We start from the raw sequence: 8458 nt of genomic DNA, 5'->3' as shown, positions 1-8458 counted from the left end.
TCTCAATATTTTGATATGATACAATTTCATGAAAATTATACTCATGCCACACAAAATTACGGCCCTTACGCCGACATATTTTAACATACATAGTCTTGAAATCCCTGTACTATTTTAATATCATACTTTAAACATAGTTCCTGTACTGTTTCCTTGATTTCCCTGAAAATTAAGTAAAACATGCTTATCATGGGAAAATCTCAATATTTTGATATGATACAATTTCATGAAAATTATACTCATGCCACACAAATATGGATAATGTTTTTTAAGCATAAAAAACCCTGATCTGAAATCATATTTCTTGCTAACATTAAATTCATTTTCCTGTTCAACGGTGGTATTCCCAAACATTATGCTAATACATACATAATTTCTGAAAATAAATGTTGTAATATGATAAACAATTTTATGAGAATTTCTAAATTAGTTTATCACCTTACCTGACTTATTGAAAATCCCACCAATTACTCCAAAACCACACCCGTGGTGTTCCCAGTCCAACACCCTGAAATTTACATTTTTTCCCAACAAAATTTCAGTATAAACCTATCTAATACCTTTCCTCGGCCCAAAAATATCAAATACCTTAATAAATATTAAAATAACTAACTTACTCAAATTTTGGAATGGTCCCAAGTTGGCCTAACCAACAAATCACTCCAGCAGATTTGTAGAGAATCTTCCTAGGAGTAACGTGGTGGCTTCGAATCGTCGAACCGGCGAAGAACGAGGCCGAAATTCTAGAGAGAAGGTGGAGGGGACGAAGTTAGAGAGAGAGTGGTTTCCCGCATGTTTCTCGTAGAAAGAAATGGATTCTTGACCTTTTATAGAATGCTGGTCCACATGGCCTCGTCGACGAGTTACATTCCCTCGTCGATGAGTCCAAGCAATAGTCTCGTCGACGAACATCTTCTTCTCATCGACAAGTTTCAGGCTCTAGAAGAAGTTCTCTTGGTTATTTCTTGTCGACGAGGCATGAGTTCTCGCGAATGAGCCGAAGAGCCCTGCTTGTCAACAAGCACTTCTACACTCGTCGACGAGACCCTACTGAAATCCCTTTCTAAAATTCCTTTTCTCTCCTTTCTTTTATTATTTAATTACTATAATTCTTTAGGTCTCTACAATAAAACTCTAGATAAGAAAAACCTAATCTAAAACTCGGGCATCTTCCGATGGCAAAAAATCTCCGACAACAAAGTCCAAAACACACGGCAAGCTCTGCACTGCAGTAGAAGTAGAATGGTACACCATGGTGAAAACTAGACTGAACAGGCAGCCAACAAAGCCCTCCTTGAGACAAACCCTAAAAATGAGGGACAATAGGAAACATTGACTTTTATTTGAGTTTCTCACTTTCTGTTGAACTCTCTGTAACGTAACAGAGAATCCAACCTCTGCAACTTTAGCTGTGACGCCCCAATTTTTCATACCATTTTTTAAAATCATCAATACACATCAAACATCACATCGGCCACGTCAACAACTCTGATACCACTCACATGACCCGACCCGCATTGGGTACCGGCTAAACAGACATTTTATTTATATTAACCTAACAGTGGAAGACATAAAGTACATACCATCCAGAATACAATACCCAAAGTATCAATATACATATATACACATTTCTATCATACCCAAAAACAAGACAACCCTAGGGGAATACACCTCCCTAGTCCAAAACTCACCCTACATATCAGCATTTCCGCTCCACACTATCTCTGATCCCTATCACTTGGTCTGTCTCTATTCCCTGAAAAGTTTAGATTATTTGGGTGAGACACATCTCAGTAAGACGGAATAAATTATTTACAGTGTGTGACAATATGAGTTCAGTTATAACACATTTTACTTTTCAAATCATCAATTCATCTGATAAAATACACTAATATAAATGTTCATAATCATATAGATATAAAACACAAGCTTTTATAAGCTTCAAAACCATTTCTCAAGTTCATTCATATACAACCCCTATTTACTAGCAAAGCTTCTGAGGATAGGGGAGATTGCACGCCCATACATGCAGCTCCCCTTTGCTCTAATATCGATTGTAACCTTACCTAATTAACTCAGGTTTGACTACAACTGATACTCATGGAGACACTCACCTTACTCAGTAAGCCCTTAGACAGAGAGTTTTACTTTGCCTCAATTATTTATGTTATAAAACACACACTCTTTCATTTCTCATATTCATTTCACATTCTAACTCATTAAATATCTATGTATACATAAATCCACATTTATGTACTTTACATAATACAACAGATCACATAATTTCAATTCTCAACACATTCACGATATCCATACTGAGCATACCTCCCCAACAGCATCAGTAGGAACTTCACAACACAATTTCCATATTGAGCGTACCTCCCCAATGGTATCAGTAGAAACTTCACACACACAATCTCAATACTGAGCATACCTCCCCAACGGCATTAGTAGGAACTTCACACACACAATTTTCATACTGAGCATACCTCCTCAATGGCATCAGTAGGAACTTCACACACACACACAATCTCCATATTGAGCATACCTCTTCAACGGAATCAGTAGGAACTTCACACACACAATTTCCATATTGAGCATACCTCCCCAACGGCATCAGTAGGAACTTCACACACACAATCTCCATACTAAGCATACCTCCCGAACGACATCAATAGAAAATTCGCATACACAATTTCCATACTGAGCATACCTCCCCAACGGCATCAGTAGGAAAGGGATACCCCATACCCACAATTATTATGTGGTATTGACATTTCATTAATCATATTTTAATGATCTCATTGCAGCTTCCACACTTTGCAATGTTCACATTTCCCAGAATTTACAATCAGTATTCTTAATTCAATCATCACATTTCAATTTCCATATTCCATTATTCACGTTGCAATATTCTCATTTTCTCATTCTCAAATCAACATTTATTTTACCATATTCACATTTCAATATTCATATTTCAATTCCCACATTTCAATATTTATATTGCAAAATTTTCGCATTGCAATATTCCCATTTCCCTTTTCGTAATTTCATATTCTCCAATCAGTATTCACATTTCAATGTTCATTTCATTCACGTACTAACATATATCATAATTCACGTGTTTCAATATTTCTCAAAATACCCATATCGGTAATTCACACATTATTTTCATAGAATCATTTCTATTCACATATAAATACCACATTTCAACATTTTCCATTAACATATCAATAATTTTCATTTCATTATTTTCTCAGAAATTACCCATCATTATATTTCACATTTTTTAGTATATATCATATGTCACACAATTTTCATCTAATATTCATAATATACTAATTTCATAGGGAAAAATATCATAACTTCATTTTCCACATATTCATTCAATCAATAATATCAAAATACTGTTAAAATTTATTCCCCTAACCTGGTTTCCTGAACTACGCCTGCAGGAATCCCGAAATTATACTCGCGACACTCACCCGAACCCTGAATTCAATAACCCTAGTTCAATCAACTTAACCTCAAATAAAATACTATTTGAAAATTCCCTAGGTTCATAAACTCCCAATAAAAAATTAAACTCTCATAAATAACCAATTTTCTTAATTCTCTAAATCTCACTCTCACTTTGGAGTGGTACCTAGGACCCCTAAATTGAAAATTTGCTCCTGTCAAAATGACGATGATCAAGACTAGGATCTCGTGGTAGTGTCCGATCGTCGAATTAGCCGAAAATTTAAAGGAAAATTGAGGAAAGAGATGGAGTATACCTTTCCCCAAGAGTGATGCCTACGTCGCTCCTACAACAAATCTGCTCCGGTAGAAATGTCGGTGCAGAGAATAGAGCCTAGCAATATTTTCAGATTTTCAATCGGCTGAATATTTGTTGAAAAATTAAGGAGAGTGGGAGAGAGAACGAGGAGAGAGACAAGAGTGAGAGACAAAGTGGGGGGGCTCTGGACTCTGCAATGCACATCAGGAGCTTTAGGTGAAACATATTTTATATATATATATATATATATATATATATATATAATATTAATAATATTATTATTATAATATTTAATAAATAATAATTTATTTAATTTAATAAAAATAAAAATAAAAATAAAAATAAATTTTATTAATTAATTATTTATTTTGTTACATTCCAAAGCATATAATTTTCTGTGGCATTACATCAGCTGCTGCTTAAACTTGTTGATGAAGTCATCGGCCTTCGCTCTTCGTCCTCGGCGATGATGTAGCCGACGACAAAGAGAGATGGAGAGACTAAAAGAGAGAGATCCAAGAGATTGAGAGATCGAGAGACGGAGGGAAAGGAAGAGGATTGGAGGGAAAGGAGTGAGCTTAGGGAAAGGATCGGGTGTCGGGAGTGAAGGAGGGAAGGGAAGGAGTATTGGAAGGAAAGGAGGGAGATTGGGGGAACCCTCGTGGGTTTTTCAATGTGATTAGTGACGAATTTTTAAAACCATCACTAATAGTGTTAAATAAATTATTTTTATATTTTTTAAATAAAAAACTATTAGTGATGGTTCTCTAAACCGTCACTAATAATCGACTAATAGTGATGAATCTTCGAAACCTTCACTAATAGTGTTCAATAAATCATTTTCATATTTTTTAAATAAAAAACTATTACTGACGGTTCTCTAAACAGTCACTAATAACCGACTAAGAGTAATGAATCTCCAAAACCATCACTAATAGTGTGGAATAAATTTTTTTTTTTTTTATTTTTTTTATGAAAAAGAACTAATAGTGACGGTTCTCTAAATCGTCACCAATAAGAGACTACTAGTGACGAATCTTTAAAACCGTTACTAATAGTGTGAAATAAATTTTTTTTTATTTTTTTTATATAAAAGAACCAGTAGTTACGGTTCTCTAAACCGTCACTAATAAGGGACAAATAGTAACGAATCTTTAAAACCGTCATTAATAGTGTGAAATAAATTTTTTTTATTTTTTTATATAAAAGAACTAGCAGTGACGGTTCTCTAAACCGTCGCTAATAAGGGACTAATAGTGATGAATCTTTAAAACCGTTACTAATAGTGTGAAATAATTTTTTTTATTTTGTTTATATAAAAGAACTAGTAGTGACAGTTCTCTAAACCATCACTAATAAGAAACTAATAGTGACGAATCTCCAAAACCGTCGCTAATAGTGTGAAATATTTATATATATATATATATATATATAAGAACTAATAATGACGGTTCTCTAAACCGTCACTAATAAGGGACTAATAGTGACGAATCTCCAAAACCATCACTAATAGTGTAAAATAATTTTTTTTATTTTTTTTATATAAAAGAACTAGTAGTGGCGATTCTTTGACTAATAGTGACAAATCTGAAAAACCGTCACTAATAGTGTGAAATAATTTTTTTTTTTTATTAATACAATAATAGTAGTGACGGCTTATTAACCATCACTAATAAATTCCTTTTAGTGGCGCATTGAAATCGTCACTAATACCCCAAGAATCATTGGTAATATTTTTCCGGGATAGTTTTCACGTGAAAAGTGGTTTCCCACACTGGTTTGAGCAGGAAAAACTGGTTTTTAGTGACTGAGGTATTAGTGAAGGATGAAATTCCGTCACTAAAAGTGCAGTATTAGTGGCGAATTGAATTTCGTCACTAATACCTAAACTATTATTGACGGTTTTAAAAATTCGTCACTAATACTGCACTTTTAGTGATGAAATTTCAGCCTTCACTAATACCTCTGTCACTAAAAATCAATTTTCTTATAGTAGAGAACTGAAGGCCTTGAAGCTCATCCTCTAACAATTCCCAAAAGTCCTATAAGTACCAGGAGGAGCAAATTCCAGATGTGATCCATCCTCCTACCAATTCTAAGTCACATTCAATACAAATATTCTGATATCTCAACTCTTTACGTAGCCGAACACCACTAGTAAGAGCCTGCAACTCCGCTCCATTATTAGTACGCGGCTCAAATTTTTTTAGAGAAAGCGGCCTTAATATTACCTGAAGAGTCGCGAATGATACCACCACCACCACCACAAGAACTCGGATTTCCCCTACAAGTGTCATCAATATTTAGTTTCAACCAACCTACAGGAGGCTTTTTCTAGACTACTTTTCGAGGAGTTCTAACCTTCAGTATCATTATTTTCACTTGAAACTCTTCCAATAAATTTTTATCAATAGAAGGTAGAGAACCCTTCACTCCTTCAGCAATTTTTGCGAGCCAAAACCTCACCAATAACCAAACTGCATTCCCTGACTCATACTTATTTTCTATGTTGGCTTTTCAATGTCTGAGCCATAGTTTCCAAGAAATTATTGTAGGCAACAAATCGATGATCATACCTTTTGTGTTGATTTTTTGGCACATCTGAACCATCTACTAATTTTCACCCTCTAAGGTTCATTAGCAAAATTTAGAATTCCCAAAATATACGCTACTCTCTTCCAAACCATACTTACGATGAACCCCGTACTTAGAACATGATTGATAGATTCCTCTTTTTTTATGCACACGCCAGTTGCAACATGAGACCATATCAACTCCGAGTTTCCACGGTCTCTCATTTATAGGAAGAAATTGGAACATGGCTTTCCACATACACATTGAAACTTTCTTAGATAGCAGTTTATGCCAGACCCACTCCATCCATGGGTACTACTCCTAATATTAATTTTAAGTAAAACAAGAAAGAGTTTGAAATGAAAATCAAGAATAGAATTCATTATAAGACCTAGTGTATCTCAAACTCGAACTGAGATGCTCTAGCACTACCTCCTAAGAGCAGCATGTCTACCGATTTCACCATAGAGGCTTTCTTGAAATCATATAAAATAATGAGTCACCATTGATATTGACACATCTGAGATCGTAAAATGTTTGGGAATTCCTCTATTCAATCCTTTTCCTTCTTCTTGTTGCTGGATATCTCGTTCGTACACATCTTCTCTTTGTTTCCTAAGCCTTTAGTGAGTTACAGACAGAATTCGAAAAGGTTAAATCATTGATGAAAACAGAAGAGGTTGTTACCTTCGTTATTTTGAAGTTATCACCTCCCAAGCTGAGGTAGTTGAAAATTTTCCATTAATGGAAGGCTTCCAAATAAATACATCCGGCCCGGACTTGTGCTTTATAAATGACAACAAAATCTCATCCGTTTTGGGGACCCCTACCAAATCTTTCAGTATATCAGTATCCCAATCCTCACAATTTCATATCTAAAATGTTTCACCAATATTGTTCATCCTCTTAGCCGTCCTTAGGGCATTTGTGAGTCAGTGACTTCTATCTCTATCTACTATTTAGCTAGCTCTCAGCAATGAAAAGGGCAATTCCTCAAAATGATAAAAACTCAAATAAAAATAAATATAAATAAATAAATAAAAACCTCCTGCAAATTAGTTAAATATTTTGATATTTGTTTCGGAGAATAGGTCCGAAATGGCGGGTGGTAATAATAATATTGATGGTTCGATAGAGTCGCTACTAACATGTTATTTTCCTAGATGAGGTTAGTTCATCTATTTACTACTCATAGATTGGTCCCTAAACTAATCCTAAGGCCAAGGAACTAGTAGTTGATTTGCTTTTACCAAAGTTGGGATCAGTAGTACAGTTATGCGAGGGGAAGATATTAGCATCCCCTACACACTTATTCTACGAATGTTACCTGATTAATTATGAATTACCCAAATTTGAATCATATCGTCCTTAATTAATTCCTAAACAAGTCCAATAAACATTGAAATTCCAAAATAAAATGCAATATATATTATGTGCGACTTAGGAATGTCTAATAAGACCTTTAAATAAGGGGATCTTATTAGATAAATTTCCTTCATAACTAATATAGGTGACATCTAAAATACCTCTTTACCCTTTATTTTATCATTGAGATGCATACATGTAACACACACACAAAATATGATATATACAAGTATAAAACAAGTAAAATGATCATAAAAATGCATAAAATTCAAGTGAAAAATATTTTAAAACATTCTCGGATTTTCAAAAAAGTTATCAAAATTTTTTCTAAAATTATTGAAAATTTTTCTACAATTTATGGGAATTTTTCTACCATTTTCTAAGATTTCAAAAGAATTTTCTATAATTTATTTATTCTTGGAATTTTTTTTTTTTCCATTTTTTTAGTTCCCTAGGTCAAAATGACTCAAAGAATTTTTATATATTTTTCTGATTTTTTAAAAAACTTTCTTGATATTTTATTTACTTTTCTGATTTTATGAATTAAAAGTGAATTAAAATAAATTAATAAATTTAAAAAAAAAAAAAAACGGGGTGGTCCAAGGATAGGGCTATGTAAATGGATCATAGGTATGGGATTTGACTTGGATTGAGCCATGTTGGTTTGGTTGGGTCAGGCTTAGTGTAATTGGTACATGGATCAATTGAATCTAAACTTAGGTTGAGTTAGGGCTATGCCTA

Source organism: Malania oleifera, chromosome 6, assembly GCF_029873635.1.
Source record: "Malania oleifera isolate guangnan ecotype guangnan chromosome 6, ASM2987363v1, whole genome shotgun sequence".
NCBI classification, from domain to species: Eukaryota; Viridiplantae; Streptophyta; class Magnoliopsida; order Santalales; family Ximeniaceae; genus Malania; species Malania oleifera.
Note: the sequence above shows the minus strand (reverse complement) of the source record.